The sequence below is a fragment of the Falco biarmicus genome, chromosome Z (assembly GCF_023638135.1).
Source record: "Falco biarmicus isolate bFalBia1 chromosome Z, bFalBia1.pri, whole genome shotgun sequence".
NCBI classification, from domain to species: domain Eukaryota; kingdom Metazoa; phylum Chordata; class Aves; order Falconiformes; family Falconidae; genus Falco; species Falco biarmicus.
Window position 1 is genome coordinate 7,192,338 of NC_079311.1, and position 24,772 is coordinate 7,217,109.

The 24,772-nt window shown below is 42.6% G+C and overlaps 1 protein-coding gene across 1 annotated transcript in view; it reads right to left on the minus strand.

Annotated features, from left to right (window-relative positions):
* FAM172A (family with sequence similarity 172 member A) overlaps positions 1-18,519 on the minus strand; it is a 270,150-nt gene extending 251,631 nt beyond the window's left edge. Inside the window, exon 1 of the mRNA XM_056323941.1 lies at positions 18,374-18,519. The gene's annotated coding sequence lies outside the window, so the exon portion shown is untranslated. The remainder of the gene's footprint in view (positions 1-18,373) is intronic.
* Between the last annotated feature and the right edge of the window lie 6,253 nt (positions 18,520-24,772).

Below are 24,772 nucleotides of genomic sequence, written 5' to 3' on the forward strand. Positions count from 1 at the left end.
ATGCAGGAATTGCAGTTTATTCTAGGCATCAGTTTCAAGCCCCAGTGATCTTCTACTGCATACACTGACCTGTCCACATAATTCCAAAATACCACCATTTTCTCATCATAATTACAGATCATTTACAATGTGTTATTCTGCACAATTTCTTAGATTATTCTTTTGAAAACATCTTTTCTGTGATTGTTTTTTACATTAGCTACAGCAAGCATAATTCCTAAAAAACCAAGTTACTATTTCACCTGAAGAAATACAGGAAATAAGTTTATTGCCAAGAGAACGTATATTTCTTTGTATGTATGCTTTCTCAAACAAACTTCAGTATTCTAGCACAAGATGTCTTATGCATACGCTTTGCCTCTTCAACTCAATACCCAGCAATACATAAAATAATCTGACAGCAGAAATATTCTGGTTTCATGGTTTCACCTGAGACAACAAGGCTGCATTTTATCATACCCCTATTAATGCAACTACAAAACTGGTGGATTTGCAAACATTAAATTAAAAACAAACAAACAAACCACAACACCCTCCCCCCAAAAACGACCAAACCCAACAAACTTTTGCACACTTAAGGGTATACATATTCCATGGTCTTGTCTATGAAGTGGTATGAGAAGTGTGGACCACCAAGCTTGTGATTGTGCAACAGTGCTAGTCTTCAGATCAGACTAGACACGTATCATGTATTCTGACTCTGAAACAAGTGCACACATACACAGATTTCTACAGACTTCAATTATTCTTCTTTGTGTAAACGCAGCTAGAAATGTGGCAAAAAATGCAGTATATGATTTTGCTCTAAATTAGCAATACCTGAAGTTGTCATTGCTACAAATGTTCCAAATAAAGACTATAAACAATTGTAGTGCTAACCCACCACAAGTGCAACATAAGAAAACACACAAGCATTTTCAAACAGCACAAATCCATCAAATTTATCTGGACATAATCCAAACTGGTTTGTATTGCACCACTTTATTACAATACAGGTAAACTAAGAGTTTTGTTCTTTATAAACTAACACCCCAAGCAAGCTAGGGACAAATATGGGTTAGATTTGTGCAATGTGGCTGATGACTAAGACCCAGTTTTTCAAGAGACAGCTGTGACAGTTTGGCTCTAGTCCCTTCTCTGTACTGGCTCACCAAAGAAAAAAATACATACCTTTAATCTGAGTACTATTTCCTGCCTAATTAGATTTTTATCTATTCCTGCTTTTAGGGTGCTACAGATGACATCAGTAACAAATATGTCAATTAAGGTTGTACTTCACTTTAACTTATAAGACCCTATTTTCAACTGCTTATAGGTTTGCCAAACTTCAGCTCTGAAAGCCAATTATTTCCAGTCTGCTTTAGAGTAAATGGTTTTGAAAAAGTTCAACTAAAAAGTCTACCTCTTGTATAAGAAGGTTCAGAGACGGTATCTTCTGCTTAGGTCTGCTGTTAATGAGCAGCTACAGCAACTCCATGTTGCAGAGATCAGAAATTTAGCCAGAGGATCAGCTTAGCAGTGTGTGCCTCTTGCCATTACGCTTAAAGCTTGCCCAGATATGCTCAAGTTAAAATTGCTTTTTGCACACACTTAATATAGACTTATTAAGACTTATCAGGATTTCCAGAAAATTTACGTATTTGCCCAGAGCATGCTCCATACAGCTGCTAAAAGCCAGAGAGAACATGCACAGAAGGGGAGTAATAAATGCCAGAAGAGCAGGATCTTTAACCACTACAACACAAAGAAACTGGCAAGAATTCCAAAGTCTCTGAATCTCAGTACATCTTCACATTCTAGCAAATGGTGGTGGAACTTGCTGATAAAAGTATGTGACTGCAGCCGACATTAAAGGTTGATTTATTTGCACAGCAGCTACCTTCCAGAGTTATTTACCCCATAAGCTCAAAAAGCAGAGGACTATGAGCTATATGCATTAGCATCCCAACCATGTCAGCAACTCAGTTGTTTACACAAGGCACAGTCAACATGATTCCACACACTGAAATTGTAATTATTTCAGTTTAACTTTCTTGAAATGCTGGAAATGACCTTCATAAAAATATGCATGTAAACATGATCAAATAAACATGTCAGAATAATACAAAAAGAGGCAACACAACCTCAACACAGCCTCTGGGAGGTTTATAACATGATGGTATTATCACCCAAACATGAGGTTCAAAATGATCAGCAACAAGAAGAAAGCTGGGAGGGACGTTTGGAGCTGTGGTGTTTGTCTTCCCAAGTCACTGTTAGGCACAATGGAGCCCTGCTTTCCTTGGGATGGCTAAACACCTGCAACTCCTTGGTTTTGCTTTGCTTGCATGCGTGGCTTTTGCTTTCCCTATTAAACTGTCTTTATGCCAACCTACCAGTTTTCTCACTTTCACTCTTCTAATTCTCTCCCCATCCCACCCGAGGGAGAGCACGTGAGCAACTTGTGGGGAGCGTGGCTGCTCACAAGGGCAAAACCACAACACATAATGCAACACTCTTAAATATGCAGAATATCAATAATTAAAGCACATGGAGAACACTACCTCTATTAAGGCAGACAGATAACTATCTAACGAATCAGGCAAGCAACTCTGGGTATAGAAAAAGTGATCCTGCAGTGAAAGCAGGAGAACGCCACCTGGAGAACTGAGTTCACAGGAGGAATTCACAGGTGTTCTTATGGAATATTGCTTAACTCTTGAAAATCAACATGTTTTCAGATAACCTCTTTTTGTGTATTTCCCATATCCTGGGCGTTCAGCCTTAATTATTTGCTTCAATGCTCAGAACTATGGACTGTAGGATTCCTGCTTTAAGAGCTTTGAAGAACCTTCCCTAGCTTTCCCAACCTCGGCACCCAAGATGAATGTACATGGATAAGCAGGACATCAATTTCAAGATGCCCTTCATCACCGCCTTCCTCTAGAAGGCCAGCAAGTATCCTCCACAAACAGCAGTTGCTAGGGTAAATTCAAGGAATTAAAATCTATGAAGAACTAACACCCTGCAATTGAAGCCTCAGAAAAAGCCCATGTAACATGTAATAATGCTATATTCAGTGCAAGATTTGTATTGTGTTGTTCCATTTGTGCATGGGGCTACATCTCAGCTGATGAGGACAAAAAGAAATGTTGAAGCTGTACAATTATTTGGAAACCAGTTCTGTGACATGCTCTTTAATTACAGAATCAGATCTTCCTGTCAGTGTACATCGCAAGGATAATTCACAAGGACTTGGCACAGTATTACTCCATAATATACCTGAAATTGCCCTGTGATAGTTTATAAAAAAACCTGCTTGGATGAGATTTTAAGATTATTGTACTAGTCTGTTTGTTTTAATGGGATTCTGGCTTGAAACATGGGGTGGAGTAGACCGAATCTCAATAGCCTCATCTCTGTATGTAGTTAAGTTACAGGACAAAGTCAGAATTTTTAGTCTTTTTTTAATGTCATCCTCTCTCAAGAAATCCCATGGGTCTGCTGGGAAAGAAAAAGATCTGAACACAGAAAAACTCAATGACTTATCAAAAGAGCCTTCTCTTAGGAGAGACACCAAAATCATTTGCAGGACAGCCGCAGAAGAGAGAAGGTGAGAAACTGTCTGGATCCTCATACACAGCAAGGTATTTCTAATTCCACTCCAGACTCCGTGCTGAAGATGTGCACAAGGAGAGACTAGGGAAAGGTAAGAGGTGCACCTGTTGACGCAGAAGGCTCAGACACAACTTATACGATCAATGTGATCAAGTTAGTGCCACTTTATTAAGGGATACACAGCAATTTATACTCTACAGGTGCTATTAATAGACCCACACCAATTTACACCCCCAGCTAAAAATACACACGCTATGCAGGCTTTGCTATGTAAAAGGTGAGAGGTTAAAACTACTCGTTCACACGCTTCCACCTCCCCCATGATCGGTCCCGGTGTGGTGACCACATGCTGCTCCCTCCTTGTGCAAGCATCCTGGTTTTTCTCATCTTTCTGTCCACCTCTCTTACCTCTCCGCGAATACACGGTTTCTCTGTCTCCCTTGGCCTTGCATATGTCCTTCACAACACCGGCAGCTTCTTACAGCTTCGGCCTGCTCGGCCTGCTATTACAACAAAGTTACTTGGTCTGGATTGCTCATAATATGTCCGTTGTCTTCCAGCCACTCCACATGCACCCAGCTTTCTGTGACATACCCGTTTCCTCCAACACCTTCCAGAATGTACACATGCAAAGAATAATTACCACCACCCCACTTGACTACTCTGTATATAACGCTGATGACACAGAAATACCCAAAACGGATGGATGCTATGTGGAATCAAATCACGAACAACTCAAATGAGCATGCAGGGCTACTGAAGACATCACTTCACCATTAAGATACCTTATTTCAGAATCAGACTAAAATACCCCAAATTCCCATAATCTACACACCACCTCTTTGCAGCAGCGTCTGCCTCAAGAAATCTGCCTTACAGCTCTGCCTACAGCTTTTCCTGCTGTAGGACATCTGTTTCTTCGATTTTATCATTTTTCCCAGCTTACTAATATAGAATCTCAAATGTCTTTGCTCTGCCCTCTACCTGAGATAGCACATGCTATTTGGCCAGCCGAACCAAGTAGTATCGCTTCATTTCAACTATCTGGAGGGCAAAGCAAATAGCCCTGTGAAACACATGCAGTCCACAGATTTGCTTCTGCTGGATTGTCATAAAGCAGCACTATATTGCAATATATATATGTATAAACAATGTGAATAATATAAACACATTAGCCTTTTAGCTTGATAATTATATGAACTCAATCTTAAAATTCCGACTGCATCACACTTGTATTTTTAATTTTTTTACTTCAGTAGATCTTCTTTTACTTTCTATTACAAAATAATAAAAAGAACAAAGATTAAAAAGCAAGACAAGTAAATTTAATTTTCATTACTGGTTCAGCTTTAAAAATTGAAAAATCTAAAATTTACATTAAAAATATTCCATTAATTGCCTAAGTCAGTAACTGTGACCAGACTTCTTTAGACAGCTCTGCTACTGCCTCATCTACAACCTTGCTATCTCTGCCCAGAGGCAAGACTGCCAAACAGCTCTAACCCATACCATCACAGAGCAGTCTAGGTTGGAAAAGACCTCTGGAAATGCTCTGGTCACCAGCCTTCTCCTGGAGAGTACTTCATTAGGCCTCACATCAGGTAAGCTGGGGATCTGCCAAGGTAAGCCTTTAATATTTCCAGTTAGGGAGATTCTATCATGCCTCTGAAGAACTTACACCAATGATTAACATTCCTAAAAGATTTTCTTATACCCAGATTAAATTTCTCCTCTCATCCATGTAAGTAGAGAACAACTTCTTCACAACTACCTTCTAGGTATCATATAACTGATAAAATCTTCCCAAACCTTCTCTCCTCTACAAACTTCCTTGAACCTTCCCCAAAATTTTGAGTTCTCCAACATGCTAATCATCCTTCTAACACAGTAATCATCCTGGTGGCCACCTACTGGTCCTTCTCTAATATTTCAGTGTCTCTCTTGAAATCAGAGGACAAAACCAGACACAGCACCCAATACAATGGAGGACCCCGTTTGCCTTCATTGCCCCAAGGGCACAGGGCTGGCATTGCCATCCAACAGCATCTCCTTCCAGCTCCTTTTAAGCAAAGCTAAATCCCAGCCAGACATCCCCTTGACTGCACTGCTGTTATAAAACAAAATGGCACTAGTAACAATTTAACATTGTTTCTCAAGTTCACTCCTAAGCAGTATTTACAGGAGACTACCACTCCTAAAAAGTGCTACTTAAAACTTTTCTAGAAGCACATTAGTGCCTCATGACAGGGCTATTTTACCGATACTAAACAGTCTTGAAGCTTGAATGAAATTTATCTTGAAGTACTCCCTTTACAAAATATTTACAATCTATTATTTTCTGGATTGAACCACTCTCTTCTACCAAGTACAGACACCATCAGCACTTCTCTCATCCTCTAAGATTTCCTTTATCATTCAAAATATTATTTAAAATGAGCAACAAAGGACTTCCTTTAACACCTCTTTTATTGTTCTTTGGGTTAACATTAATAAATAATCACTCTCAGGAAAGACAACGACTAACCATTAAGTTATGGGAAGTAGTGGACTCTTTGGACTCTTCATAACTCAGACTGCGATTAGGTACCTTTTTAGAAGGAATGCTGCTGTTAAACACAACTTAATGGTTTGAATAGTGTGGTAATGGAAAAATGTAACAGCTACAACAGTGTTTATTGATAAAAGAACACTAATTACAGGACAATGGTAAACAACCTATTGTGTTATTTCAACTTCATGTCACCTTGTGATTAGGTTAATAATGTCTAACCCTAAAAAGTCATGTAAACAGAACACGTCTACTGAAGTCTAACCATGTTAAAGTTCTTATTTTCATGTCAACATGTATAGCAGTTGATTGTATTGCTTCCCAATACTACACAAAAATTAACACAAGCAAAGCAGAGACACATTATACAGTTGTGTCACATGGAAAAAATACGAACAAGCATCAACCTCCCAAGTGTGACAAGACTCGTGAAAAGCACACTGTAAGCGATACAAACATTTTCTCATGGCACCAAGTCTAGCAAAGTTCAAGGAGTATCTGGACAATGCTTAGCCACATAATTTAGTTTTAAGTACTTTCTGAGGAGCAGGGAGTTGGACTCGATGATCCTTATGGGTCCCTTCCAACTTGACATATTCCATTATTTTGTAACTGTCAATTTTCAATGAAATCTGCACTGAAATAGCACCACCTTAAAGTATCCTTATGTAAACAAGAATATTTTTGTAATTAAATGAAAGCTGTGCTGAGCCTTTGAAGGTCACATGAGCAGTATAAACACAGGACAAAGTGAATTTGCAAAGAGAAGTATCACATCAACTACCAAAACCAATTACAGCACAGCAAAAATTATTAAAAGAAATGGATATGCAAAAAATACGTGTGTGTACATGTATGTATTTATACATAAGTTGGTCACCTCCCACAATAGCAACAAACAGCTTTTAACAATGGCTGTGAGAATCATCATGAGCAGCATGTGGTTGAGCAAGAATTAAGAGCTCATGGTCTCAGCAGTTTGTTTTGTGTTGTTAGGAATTTCTTTCTGATTCTGATTCTTCAATTTGTGTGAAACAGCCAAAATTTATCATCATAAAACTGTCAAAACCATCAGGGCCACAGTCATGACAAATTTGTGAAAGCTGACAACACTGGATATTTCTCATTCCATTGGCAACTATTCTTTTAAGTGCATTAAACACCTTCAAGCTGGTTAAAATCACCCTGCAGATGAATAAAACCTTAAAAAGTGTCCATACCCTATTTCCACAGATAATAGCATACGCTTAATATGTGTGCCTTCATCACCCACAGACACTACCAAAAGACTGTCAAGCCTACAGGTATCAGGAAATACCAAAATTAAGGTTGCCTGCACAAACTTAGTTCAGCACCCATGCAGTCTTACACAAAAAGAACAATGTGGAGAAAATAAAAACAAAGAGGAAGTCACCTCATTCTCTCCTACTTCTCTTAACTTAGCGTCATCTCTATCAGTTTCTGTCCAGTGTGGTCTTGCCTAACTTCTTTTAAATATTCACGATGAACACTCCCCAACCTCCTCATGTTGTTAGGCTAAGTTCATGCTTGAACCTCATCTTGTGCCCACCCCAATGGGCATCCAAACCGCCAGACCTCCTGCCTTTTGCTCTGCTTGCCCCAGCCATGGTTGACAGCCCTGAGGAAGGGAAGACAAGGGGAAACCTCTGACACCAAAGCTGAAGTTCTCCTCTCCATGCAAGGTGGGTGGTTGTGCAGAGGCTCCAGCAGCTACAGGGAAACCACATCCCCCAGCATTAGTGACAACTAAACTAAACATCTGACTCAGTATGAGTATTTTGGCTGTAAACAGAAATCTATTCCAACATTAAACTACTCTTTTCAGGAGAATATTTTTCCTAACTTTTGCCACAGCATTTTACTTCCTGACACTTAGAAAGTTTATACCCTTTCTCTTCGTAGCATCCCTTCCTGTACCTGCAAACTGTTTTCGTATCTCCCTCAGTCTCCTCTAGTCTGAGCAAACTACTCTTTCTGCCTTTCCACATTGCACTTTTTTTTCCCTAGACTTCTGAAGATTCTTGTAGCTTTCCCCTAGCAGAAATCAGCTCAAACCATTTCTTAAATGTGATACCCAAAACTGATGAAGCCCAAGCAATGTGGAGTAGAATGAAATCACCATGTGACATGTTTAAATATGTCCCTTCTAACTATACATCCGAGAAGAATGATTACCCTTATTGCAACAGCAGCGTGCTACTGACGCATGTTCAGACTATGATTCACCTAAAAATCTGGGATTCTTTTTTGTAGAATAACTGCTATTTTGTATTTATGTAGGAAACTAATATAAGCACAGCACTTAGCATTTGCCCTGTTAAAAGGCATTATTTCTTTTCCATTGTTTCTCTAATTTTTCTAAGCCATTTAAAATTCTAAATTTATTCTTCAGAGAACTTGAATCCCCTCCCAGCCTGGTATTCTCTGTAAAATCAATAAATGTACTCTCTACGTCATTTACAAAATGAAAGCGTGTGGGGTTGATCCTGGCTGGAGGCCAGGTGCCCCCAAATCCACTCCATCACTCCCCTCCTCAGCTGGGCAGGAGAGAGAAAGTCTAACAAAACGGCTGGAGGGTTGAGGTAACGACAGGGAGATCACCCACCAATTCCTGTCATCCGGAAGACAGACTCGACTTGGGAAAATTAGCTGAATTTACCACCAATCAAATCGGAGTAGAAAATAAGAAATAAAGTCAAACCTTAAAGGCACCTTCCCCCCACCGCTCCCTTCCGCCTGGGCACAGCTTCACCCCCAGTTTCTCTCCCCGCTCCCCGCCGGCGGCGCAGGGGACAGGGAATGGGGCTGGGGTCAGTCCCTCAGCTGTCCGTGCCGCTCCGTCCTCCTCACACCCTGCCCAGCCCCAGCCCGGGGTCCCCCCGCGGGACACGTTTCTCCAGGAGCTTCTCCAGCGCCAGCCCTTCCCGGGGGCCGCAGCTCCTCACCGCCGCCCCAGCCCGAGGCCCCCGCGGGGCGCAGCCCCCCAGGCCCGGCCGGGCCCAGCGCGGTCCCTGGGGGCCGCAGGGCCGCGGCTCTCACACGGTGCCGCCCTTCCAGCCCCGGCTGCACGGGGCGGGTTTTCCCCCGTCTTAAAGCCGTTATCCCGGAGGCGCTGCCACCGCCACCGATGGGCCCGGCCTGGGGCAGCGGCAGGGCCATCCTGGAGCCGGCTGGTGTCGCCTCCATCGGCCATGGGGGAAGCTTCTGGCAGCTCCTCACAGAAGCCACCCCTGCAGCCCCTCACTGCCAAAACCTTGCCAGTGTTTTGTACAAACCCTGTACAGATGGCATAATCACATTTAATTTTTTTCGCTGCACTTCTGCATCTGTCAATGCGTAGAATACAGGCACTCACTTGATAAGGAACTATTCAATTTTTTGTCTGACCTTCCTCTCTTGAGCCTTCAGTATGACCCTACAGTTTCTCCCATCCTCAGTTCCTCATCCCCTGTATTAAAGTGCTTCTCAATCATCTTCTATGACCTCTCTCACAAGCTCCCAGTCCCACTTGGCCTCATTCCACTCCGAGAGCTCCTAGTGCCACTCCAACCCTCTCCCCAAGCTGTCTTCACTCGTACTTTCAAGTGCTTCCACAAAGACACTGCCAGCTCAACTCCTCATTCCAAACTTCCCCTAGTCTACTCCGCTTCAGTCCCCAGGTTTCATTCATCTGGTCATTACAGAACAAGCATGGCAATAACAAAGCCACTGAGCATTCTCCTCAGACCAAATTCCCTGCTGTCCACTTCCAACTGTCACCCTCACCACAGCCCAGTAGCAGAACAAGCACACTCGGTTGTTCTATGGCACTGGTAGATATGTCCAACCAACCAAAAGGGCACAGCATGTCTTGTACAGGTAGAACCACTGGAGATTTTTACATACTAAACCTGAAGTTGATACCAGACACAAACGTAGACCTTGCCAAGTGCCATGGTTTAACCCCAGCTGGTAATAAAGCACCACACAGCCACTCCGCTCACTCCCCTCTCACCCAGAAGGATGGGGAGGAGACTTGGAAAGGAATGTAAAACTCAGGGGTTGAGATAAGAACAATTTAATAGTTGAAATAGAATAAAAATGTAAGAACAATAACAACGATGACAATAACAGTTATAATGAAAAGGGGGAGGGAAAGAATAACATCCGGAGGGAAAGGCGGAAAGGAACACGTGGTGCACAGCACAACTGCTCACCGCCTGCTGACCGATGCCCAGCCAGTGCCCGAGAATGCCCTGCCTGCCCCGGCCAGCCCCCCGGGTACATACACCAGGCACGATGTCCCATGGTATGGAATCCCTCTCTGGCTAGTTGGGGTCAGCTGTCCTGGCTGTGTCCCCTCCCAACCCCTTGTGCCCCTCCAGCCTCCTTGCTAGCAAGGCCTGAGGAACTGAACAGTCTCACACCAAAGCCAAAACACAGCACCGCATGAGCTCCTGAGAAGATAATTAACTCCATTCCAGCTGAAACCAGGACACCAATTATTACGTTTCTTACCCAAAAGAAACAAAAGACACAAGGGTACTGCACCACAGCATCACGCACACTGGAATGGACCTTCGGTGGCCAACTTGCCTAACCTCCCTGAAAAAGCTAGTCTTACCAGAACAGGCCACTCGGGCACTTGCCCAGTCAAGTTCCAAACATGTGCAACTACAGTGATTCCACTATTTCTGAGCCTCATTCCCTTGCTTGACCACCCCCACGGTAAATTTTTTTGAGGGGTGTATCTACCAGCATTTCCCATAATATAAAACATTAGATTTTATTTATCTACTATCCTATGCTGCTACAGAGAACAGAAGGTAAATGCAATTTAGTACTAGCAAAACAAAGAAAAAATGCTAGATTATCTACATAATGCTCCTTTTCTGGAAAGCTAGAGTTTACTACCACATGTGTAAAGTTTCCTTATATTCCTGCTGGCAGTACTCTCCAAAGATTGTCGTTCTCAGGAATTTTCTAAATAATGTTCTTTTAAATGTTTCCTCTGGATATCTCTGGGTAGGCAAAATCTGAGCTTCTCAAAGGAATGTGCTACTAGCTTTGAAAAATTCAATTTCTATCTGATACAAATGAAGTAACAGCTTTCTCCCTCATCTGAAGAAAATGCAGGTATGGGTTGGTATCAATAAGGAACTGGACATTCCATCTCAGTGTATTTCTATTTCTTGCCTTATGCCTCAACCTACTACCTCACACATGCAAGAATTCAAACTGCTGGTTATTTTGGTGTGGTCCTTTCACATTTACTCCTTAGGGAGTTACCCTAATTTTTATGACAACTTAAATATTCACCAGAAAGAAAGACAAGGAGAATAGAACTAGCAAAATAAAGAATTAAAAGGCAATTTTTTAAAAAAATCTTTTAATTACCCACAGAATGACGTTGGGAAGATATTAACAAAAACTTAGAGCATTCCTGCAGGAACATACATTCAACTTATCTGATATTAGTGAAGTTGGTGGGATGATTCACAAGAATGTAATGCTAGAATCAAGAGATAAAACCTATTTAGGAAGGGCAACAATGGAGAACAAATGGCACTGTGTGCCAAAAATGTCGTTGTACATTTCTGAGTCACTGACAACAGAAAACCATGTCTTAAGAAATAAAGTACTAGTCAGGATACTAGCTGGGGTTTGCTACAGATATGAAATCTCCCATAGCATGGTGGTTAAGCATCTATTGCAACTTGTTGGAAATAAAAGTTCCATTATCACAGTGGACATAACACTGAGTGAGATAACCTGGAGCTTTCATGCTGCCATTATCAGAACAAGCTTGAAATTTCTAAAAATTGAAGACAATTTCTTATGCTGAGAAATGTTAAATCCAACCCAAGGGAAAGCTGTGTTCAACTTCATCCGGACAGATAACAAGTACCCCACTGTGTCTTAGAGAACAAATACAGAACAAAGACCGTTCCTGCCCCCAGGTCTTAGAATCAAAGGACATATTCCCAAACACATCTTTGCAAAATGACTTAAGCGGTCCCACCCCCTACCCACGCTACCCCCTCAGCTGCACTGACAGAACTGTATGTAGCAATGCATAGTGAACCGGTACAGAGAATCAGATCTGAGTTACACCAGAACAGGGACCTGATCTGAGTTAAAACTATCTTCCTTTCTTTCCCTCTTTTTTTTTTTTTTTAACAGTATATTTTTAACTTATCAGTTCTCAGATTTTGTTCATTACCTGGTGCAACCAAGGTGACAGAACAAAGCTGGAACATACAGCTGCCACCTGAAAACTCTTAGCCTGATTTGCCAACATGGGCAAGAAAGATATACAGACAAAGCAAAAGAAGGACTCAATAAACGATTATTCTGATAGGCAACAGTTTACTCTTCCAAATTTCACACTCTGCTGTTCCAAAACACAAACATTTAAAATAAAGTATCAAGAAACCTCCACTAATTTTTGACTTATTGACTACCATGTATCAAATACGAGCTTAAATTTATAATTGCTTTACTGATTTTGATGGCTGTGCCTGCCCTGAAATCTTTCCCCTTGGCTTGGGTGGTGGGCAGCTATGTTAACACAGTCTTGCATCTCGAGAGTTATCAATATACAGATTCAGATTTTATTCACAGAATTTAATCATATGCTTCAGTGGGGAGCTACTCTTTCAGTACAGGGATTATTATTCTTCAAGAGAGATACAGATTGTGTGCATGAGCACACCTATTTATCCCTCATTTCACCATCTTTCCATAATGCCTTTATATAATGGCTCTCTCACTACCAAGTCTTCTGTTAACATATTTTTCCTCTGAAAATACTTTTGGTTGCATTTTTACTGTGGTGCCTGTTTTTACTTAAATCTAGTGCACTTACTCAACATCTTATTTCTTGAGATGGGTTTATAGCACACATGTTCTGCAAGAGGAATTACATGCTCATTTGTTTAAAAAAAAAGCTAGGTGGTTTCAGTGTTGCTTGGCTATACTCTAGTGCTTTGGATATGAAGGAATAAAGCAAAGCAAGAATATGGTTTAGCACAGTCTTCAGTTAAACAAGAAGACTCAGATTTGCATTGTTATACGCTAAAGGTGCTACGCACAAATATGACATTCACTTAAACGTGCATTTCAAGGCTTTGTAAAGCCTGGTTTGCAGAACTTCAAAACAAACTATAACCACTACCGTATGTGTTGGGTTTGGTGTTCAATGGAATGTTCAAGACAACCTGGAGAGTACTACTTGGCAGATTAACAAGATCAATCAGAATCGCCTTGTCCATCTTCTCAGACAAGCAGTTATTACTCTAAAAACCATGATAGTTTTCCTTCAAGCACAGAGGTATACAATGGCTGCAAAATGCAACAGACCTGCTAGCTCCCAGCATGCAGCAGAAATAAAACAAGAATGTGGTCCATTATGCCTGTTCCTAAGCCAAAATATACCTCAGTTAAGGGATGATGAGAAACAGAAGAACCCATTTTTCCTGTGACCCACCAGGGGCTTTTGTCATGCACACCACATAAAGCTGACACAGTGAAGAAAGCTCAGTAGGCCAGCAGAGTATGTACCTTGCAGCTGAAATGTCCAGAGAATTCAAAACAAATATTTTAAAAGATTTAATTGCAAATGGAAAATGGCAACTTTATGAAGCTTATAATTCAGACAAATCCAGACTAGCTGTCTTGGGAAATAGTTTGCAATTTCCAAAGCTATCTTCCTATTAAATTTCATATTTCTTATCTATATCTTGGAGATGCCTAGGGGTACTTAAGAGTAATCAAGAATATTTTCATACAGTTGAAAGCATTTTTCAGTATGTCCCTCTCAAAAAACCCAAATACTTAGCTTAAACTTTTACTTGAAATTGGCAGTAGACAGAAAATCTTCCTTATAAACAACTGATAATGAAAAAACTACACCCGCCACCACCAAAAGTAGAAACTTGAGCGATGTAACCTGATGGGCCTGACTTTAAATGCATAAGCATCAAGAAACACAAACACTAACATTCAGTATCACTGCTGCTTCAGGCATGGACCTATTGCCAGTCAACAGTGGAACTGGTTAATCTGCAGTCCAACTGATGATGTGTACCACTAGTTCTTATTTTAACCATCATCTCTGCTTCCAGAGAGATGATAAAGATGATAAAAATTTTCTTTCGTTTACCTGAGGAAAAAACCCTATTTGCTCACAGATGAGTATCCTAAATTTACCACCATACTAAATATATTGATTCAGCTAATACTGCAGTTGCTAAGACAACACTTATTTCAGATAAGTATTAAAAATGACTACTTCCAAGCCTCAAACGTCTGTATTAGCAGGCTTAGCACAGGCTGGTCCCCTTCAACTTCTGCTGGGCAACAGGAAGTCAGAATACAGAAACTACAATAACTGTAAAGCAGAAACACCTAAAATTAACCTGATAAGCTCTACACAGTTCGTCTTTCCTCCTTGGATACCCACTCAACAGAATACAAACTGCAGTACCAGAGAGGCTCCATCAAGCTGGAAGCAGAGACTATCCAGGAGAATGTAACCAGAATACAAGTGGTTGCATGAAGACTGCACTACGCCACAGAGCGGGGTACCATCCTCAGCAGCAGTATCATTAATAATTAATTAATAGGAGCAGGCTGCTCAGGAAACTGGTAGAGGGGCTTTCCGCACGGTAAGTTCAAGTGCAAGGCAACACAGGCTGTAGATTCACGATCCACGTCCCTACAATACAACACTTTCAGCCCTTCTTCCAGCCTCTCCACTCCCAACTACAGTCTCACATTGTTTCTTATGATGGCACTTGTACTAGTGAGCAAGCTGCTGCAATGAGAAAAGAGCTTTTCATATATCTCTAGTTTTGTATCAGCTGGATCAGCTTCCCCACCCAGCTCACTATGCAGCCAGCTGATCTACATCCAGGAGGGATGGGGCAGGAAGAAGAGAGGCATGCTGCCCCTTCTAGCAGTGGAGATGTAATGTAAACGGGCTGTGAAACTGCACCATGGGCACTCTGTTAACAGAGCAGGTCCTGAGCAGGAGGGAAACAACTTGTGGATCCCAGTCTAATTCCTAGAAGCAGCTGTAAAAATCACTCCAAAACTAGCATTAGTAAGTACCTGATGGCGAGCCGAGCAGAAAGGCAAAGATTATACAAAATTGAACACTCTACCTTTTCACCTTCCAGTAAGACTCAGTCACATTATGAGAACAGCGTAAGAAACACTGTGAGTAGTTAAACAGTAAGTTCACAGAGTCATCACTCCAGAGCCTTCCTCTCAAAAAATGAAAAGGTGTGTGCATGTATACACATATAACACATACCATACCCACAGCACTTAAAACACAACATCCATGAAAAAACCCCACATTTTAAACCCATTAAATTATAGTTCAGGAATTCCACCCAGTGCAAACCTATGAAACTGATCTACAGGCTAAGTAGATATATGTATGATCACACTTAGAAAGAGGAAAAAAAAAAAAGTGCCTTCCAAAGCACAAAAAACCACCCTCATAGGGCAGCATTACATTCCATAAGCACATGTTTTCATGCCCACTGTTAACCAATCTGTTTCAGTAAGCGAGTGGAAAAAAATAAAAAGAGATATCAATTCATTCTTTGTATGTATGCTTTACTTCAAAGAATTCCAGGAATCTATTGTAAATCTAAAAAACTCCTCAGTCACCACAGCACATTGTTCCCCAAAGGAACAGTGGGTCAAATTCAAAGTACCAGCAACAGAGTTGCATTCAGAACCTTTTCTATAGAGCTTGGAATGACAAAACCTCTAAAGTCAGCATTGAGTCTTCGGGGGGGGGGGGGGGGGGGGGGGGGGGGAGAAGGAAAGAAAAAGTTGTGAACTTAAAAGAACAGAGACCAACAGATAAATCCCCACTGAGTAATTATAAAGAGAAGCTCTTCCAAACATTAGCTAACTAGTACATAAAAGGCAATTCAGTAAAAAACATGGTCAAGTCAACTAGCAGATTAACATATAGTCATAATTGGCTACCATCACTGAAAAAGCAATCCGAAGAAAACAGACAAAATCCAGGCAGCGGTGAGAAAACTCAAATAATTAAAGGTATTTCAGTAAAGCAGACAGAAGCATCGTGCACACTCGGAGTGCTGAAATGATGATGCCCTTGTCCGCCTCCAGCTGCTCAGTACTGCTGGCCTGCTGGAAGTTTTCATTTCATTCCTACGCCTACCAGCATCTGCTAACCTATTTCAGACAAAAAGAGTCAGGTCAACTTAACACTATAAATATTACACCTGTTTTAACCCACCGTGTTTTGATTGAGGTGGGCAGGGGAGTGCCCAGCCCAACACCAAGGGTGGCACACCAGACCTCCAGCAGACAGGCATGCAGTAACTTCAGCCATCACCTGGGGCTTCTGTCTACAGCTATCCTGTGAAGACCAGTACTCTCGTGAGCAAATAATGATTATTACTTTTTCGGAAAGACACTGAAGATCTGAAACACTCAGAATACCAGAACTGTTCACTTCTAAATGCAGAGGAGCATATAAAGACACGCTTTCTGTATTTTACATTGCTATCACTCTGTGATACCCTTTACAGTGTTCAGTACCTTCAGTTGCTAATACTTTAGCCTTCCCTACAAGAGAGCATTTTTACTTTTTCCTACATAATTACAAATAATCTAATGTTAACATCCTACAGGCATTCTCTAACCACAAGCTATCATCAGGCAGCTTTACCATGGGCAGCACAACAGGCTGCCACCCTCCTTCACTCACAGCCTCATTAACAATTCCAAGAAAATATTAGCAGTTACTAAAAGGACCCCATCTTTTTTGCTGTACAAGTGGTGCTTATGCTTCTTCAAAGGCAAATATTGCCACCACCCTACTCTTCAAGGCATCACCAAATCACCACGCAGTTAAACCCAAATACATCCAGTTAGCCCTGTAATTACTATTCATGTTGTAACAACTCTTTGGCCAATGATGGTGTGTCCTCACCAAGGTCTGTTACCTGCTTATTCAAACTTAATACCTTAGCCAAAAACTTCACATAGAAATAGTGCAAACCAGATGCTACATTTTGTGAAGACTCATTAAACTGGCTTGCAGGAGACCTAGCAGCTTGGCTCAGGTAATGCCACAGAAGTTAACTATCTGGAAGGAAAGCGGTACATTCTCCATCAAAAGTGTCAGTAATTAAGCTTTAAAAGAAAAAAAAGAAGCCAAAACTTCTTTAAAAAGCAAAGCACTTGTTTTTTTAAAAGGTACTAGAGATGTGTAACATCCGATGGTTTAGAGTAACAAATTTTGAGTTATTGCCAAGCCAAAACCAAGTAACAGCAACAGTTTAAACTGAAAAATTATCTCCCTACATTTACACCTGGATAACTCAAATTACAAACGTTTCATGGAGGCTTCTAAGCTGCCAGACCAACTAGGAGAAACTCCACTCCAGAAAGAAGTTTTCAGTCACGTATATCCAGGAAAGCAAAAGCAGGAATGAAAAATTACCACTCATGCCCACCTGTATATTACCAAGTCAGGAGAATTATGCTCACACAATAACTTTTTGTCATTTATGACCGTACGGAAAGCTTGTGTTAGGTAACAGGGAAAACTGACAAGTCCTGTTTTGTGGAAGCAGCTGACAGCACCAAAGAGCTGCAGCAATGACTGCGAGTGAGCATTTTGGGGAGGGAAAAAAAAAAAAAAAGCTTCAAGTTATTTGGAAAATTGGAAATTATAGTTGCTTTCTGGTTCGTCTGCCCCTCTGGTACCGAAGCGCGGCGCAGAAGGTGCAAACACGTGGAGCTGCTGCGGACAGAGCGCGGGCCGGTCCCGGGGAAGGTGACACGGTGGTGGTCCCCCGCCGGCGTTCGCACGGGGTCTGTCGTGGCGGGGGGCTCGGGGCACCACGCTGCCGCCAAACCCGCCCCCCAGCGCCGGGACGGGGACGGCGCGGACAGCCCGGGACCCGACCGCAGGCGGCCGCCGCCCCCCTCCAGCCCCGCCGCCGCTGCGGGCCTGCCGCCGCCAAGAGGCCAGGCCCCACGAGCCCGGCGTCTTCCGCCGGGGCAGGGGCTGCGAGGGAAGGCTGGGCGCCGCCGCCCCCACCCGCTCGCCGCGGCACCACCGGCAGGGCGAAGGCCGGCCGCCCCCCTCCCGCCCCGGCCCCGCCGCGCCCCTTGGTCCCGGCGGGAGGTGGCGGGCCGGGCCCGGGGCCGGGCCGCAGCACGTACCTGGCGCCCGTCGCCGACGGGGCGGGGCGGGGCGGGCGCGGCGCCGTTACCGGGGAACGCGCCGCCGTCTTGGGGTCCTGGCGCCGCGCGCGGCGCCGCCCGCCCCCCTCCGGCTCCACTTCCGGGGTCCGCGCGCGGTGACGTCAGCGCCCGGGGGCGCGGCGGGGAACCCGGAAGTGGAGCGGGAAGGGCGGCGGAGGCGCCTCACCCCCTCGTCCCCTCACCCCCTCGTCCCCTCACCCCCTCGTCCCCCATCCCCTTATTCTCGCGTCCCCCCGCCCTCTCATCCCTGTATCCCCTCACCCCCACGCCCCGCATCCCCGTGCCACCATCGCCCCCGGCGCCCTGTCCCGCAGTCCCCTCAGCCGCCTCCAGCCTGGGCCCCGGTGTCGGGCGAGGGGCAGCGGGGCTGAAAGACGCGTTCGGTGCCGGCGCTGCCCGGCGAGGCGGCAGGCCGCAGCCTCACGGGGAGGCAACGGCCACCGCGGCACTGCCCCGAGGCCGCGGCTGCTCCCGGGAGGGGGGCTTGGGGGAGGGCGGTGGGAATGAAGCCAGGGTCGCGCTGTCCCCTCGGGGCAGGCGGCGACAGAGGAGGGGCACCGAGCAGGCAGGCATCGAGAGCTGGGGCTGACGCTTGGGGTGCGCCTTGGTCTGGCAGATCCCCCTGGGAAGGTCGTGTTTCCACTCCAGGTTTCCATTTTCATAGCTTAGGAATTTGTAAAGTGAAAAGATTTGGGATAAAAGTTTCCACAGCAGGTGTTGTGGGTGTCTTCAGGAATTCGTGAGGACTGACTGTTGTGTTGGCCTATATTAGAACACCGACTGCCATGAGCCTTCACAGCACCCTCACTCTGACATAGCAAGAGGAAGTGCATTGAGTTTCATTTCAGGGGTGTGTTGTCTTGCTCCCCTGAAAAGCTTTCCAGATTTGACTGCTGATAACGTGCATCACACAGATGCTCAGTGGAGGTGTCCACCTCTCGTAGCTCTGTCTGCACGGGACAGTTGCGAGCTGTGTCTGTCCCAAGGACAAGCGAGATTGGCTGTATACCATGCATGCGACTGAAGTGTTCCACCGTCCCTTAGCTCTCAGTCATGCCTGATGGCCAAATCGAGTGAATGAGAGCCATGGATGGCTCTGGCTCTCTGTGGGAGAAGAGAAAATGCTTCTCATCCAGGTTACTCCCAGCTGCTCTCTCTGTTATGACCGAAAGCAGCAAACTTGTGTGTTTTGATCTCAAGAGCTTTCAGCAACACCCAAGGAAGGAATGAGTGAAGTTTTTCCTTCTCCAATGCAGAAGATATTGTAACACCTTGAACAACATTTCTGTTTACATTTTACAAATTATGTTTGGTATTTTGAGCTTCTCATATTGAGACAGTATTTCCCCTGTATTTTCTGTGTTAGGAAAAAGTGGTGCTTGGATGTCTGCCTGTTGATGCCACACATTTGGGATGCCATACAACAGTGCTGTGATCAAGGTCTAGACTATCAGCTTTGACTTGTAGCAGAACAGAAGTCAGGGTTGGGACTCATTTAATGAATGTTTTTGGGTAACATGTAAGCAACCCTGTCCTCTCACTCAAAGTTCATGCCCTCTCTTTTCACAAGTATTGGCAAGTTGCAAAGTGAACCTGGTTCAGACTGACTTAAGTGTTTTTTGTTGGGAGTCTTAAACTGGTCTGTCATCATTCTCTGTTTCCTGAAGTTCCCACAAAAAAACCTCAAAAACCAACCCACACCAAAAACCAAAACCAAAAACCAAACCCCCAAAAGCCAAGCAACCGAAACATTGAATGTGCAGAATGTAGGAGACAGGAACCAGTTTCAGGGGTGGCATGCCTGAGCAGTACAGCTAAAAAAGTGCCTTGCCCATGATCTTGATACAGCCCTTTATAATTGCAGGTCCAGGGAAGTATCGAAGAAGGAAAAGTTTATCAAAACAAGGGGCAGAGGGTTGGTGGTTTTGGAGATGCTTGACCAGAAAAGAAATATTAACCATAGATTTGAAGCTCTTCATATTACAGAGAGGCAGCAGGTTCAAAGGGGAGGTCTCCAAGTCTAACTGACTTGGACTGGGAGGGAAGGACTGACTGGGATGACTGACCCCAAAATTCCAAATATCAGCAGTGAAGAGGAAACAGAGGTAGTGTGCGTTAAATAGTTATTGGCTGACTTTTATCTTCTGTCTGCGTGTAGGACTGTAGAGTTCTGGTGTCCTTATAGACTTCTGTGTTCTACAGTAATACCAGGAATACGAGAAAAAATACTTATCTGCATGCTTACTGTTGTACCTAAACTGAGTGTTTTGATTCTTTTTCAAAATCTGTGTCTTGTTTTCTTCTTTAGTCTTCTATTCCTCCAAATGCTAGAGCATTCACAGGTGGCTATGGATATGTTAATTAAGTTCAGTGGTTTAGACCTGTTTATTTATTGCCTGTTGAATGTCCAGTAAGGTTCTTGCATTCAGTTTTCAGAAATACGGAGTGTGCATAGTTACATCTGAAATAGATGGAAGCTGCAATTTGCCTACACAAATTCTACAGGGTGCTGTAGAATGCTTGATGTGTTAAAAGTTCTATCTGCATTATTTTCAGCTAAACATCCAAGATTATTAAAACTGTTTTGTCTTAATTTCAGTTCCCAATTTAAGCAAAACTGTCATTTGCTTGTGTGGATTATGTAAAGGTAAGCTAAATATTCAAACACTCAGATGTTGTAGAAATGGGTTCCATAAAATATCTTCCAAAACTAGGATTTCATCCATGTCTGGTAAATGGAGCTGCATTTTAAAGAACATAGAGAAAACAAGGTATTGAACTGCTGGTTATGACATGAGTACTATTCATCCCATGTGGCATCTGAAACAACAGTCCCCTGAAAAAAGAATACATGGTTGTGTAATTAAAACTATCTTGGGCTGCATGTTGTTAATGACTGCCAGTGTGTCTTGAGTCTGTAGGGGGTTACAGACCTAGTTAAAGCAGATGGGTGGATTGAACATCTGTTATGTTGTCCTTCAAAGCTAGGTAGCCTCCGTGACTGTAAAGGAAGCGTAGGGAACATGAAGAGGTTAAAACTGTGTAGAAAAAAAATCCTTTTGGTATAAATTCTTTCCAAGTAAGCTGGATTGCACCAACTCATACCCAGCTGGGATGACTACCCTTAAACTGCACGGTTACTCAATACTATGCAAAGTTAGTTTTTGACATAGTTGTGAACATAAATACAAATAGAAAGTGTGGTAAACTGCAGAGTGGTGCTACCCAGCACAGATCGTGTTGTTCCAGTATGACTGCAATCTCTTACACAAGAGTAAATCAACACCCCGGTGTATCTAAACTGAAGTAAGCGAACTGATTCCCTATGGGGGATATTACTGGAGATGGGGACGATGGTAATTCAGACCAGAATTACCTGGTAGGGTGGATGTGGAGTGGCCGAGGCGGAGACTGCAAAAGCCTGAACTGAGAGGCAGTTATCAGGTTAGACAGAAATGAACAGGAGCACTCTTTGGGCATGGTGATTAGTTTTTGGACATAGTATCTGCAATGTAGTCATTAATGAGGCAGAGGTAAGAATTTGATGTGCAACCATGAAATTTGCAGATGACGCTAAGCTGAAACATAAGTAATGACTGTCTTGACTAGAGTGAGAGAAATGTGATGAAATCTAAGAGCATGAAGTTCAAAATCAGGCACTGAAAGAACAGAAAACCTTTCCTATGAATTTATCAGTCAGGGTAAATGAGGAGGAAAGAGGTCTTTTTTAGGGATATTAGGATTTCTTGAAGACCTTGTGAGACCTTGTTTTCTGTGTCTTGCTGTGATGGTTAAGCCAATAGTCGGATGGTCATGGATCTGCAGAAGACACGCATTTCTCTTTTTTCTAGTACGAACTAGACATCTATCATGTGTCTGCCTGAACTTCATCCCTAAAGGAGTTCTTTCTGTTACCAGGCCTTTGTTTCTTCCTTCGCAAAATATAAATAATAAAACAAAGGCCAGAGACTCTGTTCCTTTCCCATGAAACAATTAGGAAATTGAATTTGAAAGAGAGGGAGTTTCAAAGAGAAAAATTGTCAACTGCTAGTCATGTGAAATAGCAGTGACACTGCACTGACAACAGCACGGGGGGTGGGGATCAAACTTGGAAACAAGACCCAGAGACTTTCAAGAAAGCCACTATACTAATAATACATTGGAAGGAAGGGCCCTGGGATACGCTGGGAACATGAGATAAGCAGGCCAGCTGACGCAAGGGAGGCACCGACCTCTGCAAGTGGCTCTGTGAGTGTCTGTCTGCGGCACGGAGATCAGAAACGCTGTTCTCACTGGGGGCTGCAGTCTGCATGACACAGCATGAAAATTTCAGGGCTGTCAGTATGAAAATACATTGGGGTTTTTTTTTTTTTAATTTAGAGGCAAAAAAAGTAATTCAAAAGAACTGTATTGAAGACAGGATAAGTTATTTTAAGACTTCATCATCATATCTAAAGAGCACACCAAGGGAACCAAATATTTGTCGCGTCTATGACAAGTGATCATGGTCTGAAGACAGTTCTTATTACAGTAACATAAATACTGCTTTAACAAGGCTTATTTCAAATGGCTGAAAAAAATGTCAAGTCTTATCAACTCAAAATACTGAACAGGAAAGCTGAATGAAAATATTATGAATGAAACCATTCTGAACCCCAAAACACGAGCTTCTGATGTTTAATACTGTAGCTTAGTGGAAACGGGGAAGAAGCTCTTAATGTCATAATTACAAATGCAGAATAAACAGGCAGAAAGGTAATTTGGTAATGGGTACCAAGTAAACTAGGAGTTATTTGAAACTTAGGTGAGAAAAGAGTCAAAGCATATAAGGGAAAAAGCTGCAATACACAGTATTTTTTATTCCCATTCTCTGCAATGCATTCTTCATGGTGTGCTCTTTGTTGTCCTAGATATTATTTGTTTCTATTGATTTTATTTATATTTTTTGTCTTTTTAAAAGCTGCCTGCAAAACTTCAACTGGCACAAACCCACCGAAACAGCAAGCAAGATAGGACAAGGAATTTGGAATGACAGAAGGCGCCTTGTCTTTTTTTTCTATTTTTTTTATACCACCCGCTCACAATTAAAACTTTATCTCCTCCAGATGACACACAGAAGGTGGGCAGGATTTTAGATGCAGCTGATAGATGATTGTAGCAAGTAGGATGTCTGATTTTAATAGCTATCCTGCAATGCAACTTTCATAAGCAGTTGTTAAATCCTCCTGTGGTTCAGTGCTGTTAGAACATCACAGCCCTTTCTTCAGAAGTACCTACGTTCCTGCTTTCAGCACCTGGCAATGTGAAGTATTAACATCTTTAGTTCTCAGTCGGATTACTGCTGGTTGAGAGCATGCTAAGCCTCACAAACGCACGTTCGCAACAGGGGTACCCAAGTATGCTGAGACTGATCACTTTTATTGTACATAGGTTGCATTTACATTTGCAATAAATGTAGTCTGTTTATTCCACTTGAGCTTTTCACTGAGCCCTGAAACTGAAGGATGCGATCCAGTTTAGGAATCCTTTGCTGTGACAAAAAGATGGAAAGGGTATCAGGGCAGAGAAAAATTCCATGAAAAAATGCATTATAGTTTTTTGCTTTGTCCTATTGACCATCTCATGTCACCTACTTTACAAAAATTGTGAGTATTTATTTAATGCTGAGCACTGTGTTTGCACAAGAGAGACTCCACTGTGGAGCAACTTCAACCCAGCTGTTGTCAGACACAGATCTGGAAAACATATCAATTTTTTTCAATCTTAAACATTTTTTGGGCAATGACAGCTGCTATTTCCACAGGTTAAAAAAAATAAATAAAGGCATAGCCTTCTCATCTAGCAGTTGCATTTAAGAATAGCAACCTTTAGGGTGTGTGATTCTGGGGAAGACTTTTTCGTGTGTCTTTTGGGACACAAAAATTCCTACTGAGACTAAGACCAAAAGAAAAGATAGTGGGAGAAAAAAAATTATCTTTAGAATTCCCTTTGTAGTTTCATTTATTCTTTTGGCTTGACATCGATGGAATAGGCTTTTTGTGTACCATGTATAGTGCATAAATACAGAGAGTGTGTTTCATGAAAAATAAAAATGTTAGCTTTCCTGACAAAGATGATGTGTTACCTTCTGAGAAACACTTTTCACAAGAATTAAATTAGAAACTTTAGGGGGAAAAAAGTGAAATACTGAAAACTCATGAAAAAGCAACAATGTTCTTGAGTGCTCTGTAAGGCTGAAAAAACTCCTTTTCTTTTGGCTTGAAAAGTTTGCTTTAATTCAAAATTCTTATTCAGCTTGTTGTTTACACCCTGAATCTGTTTCTTATGTCTTATTCCTGGATAATTTATTTTGGTTCC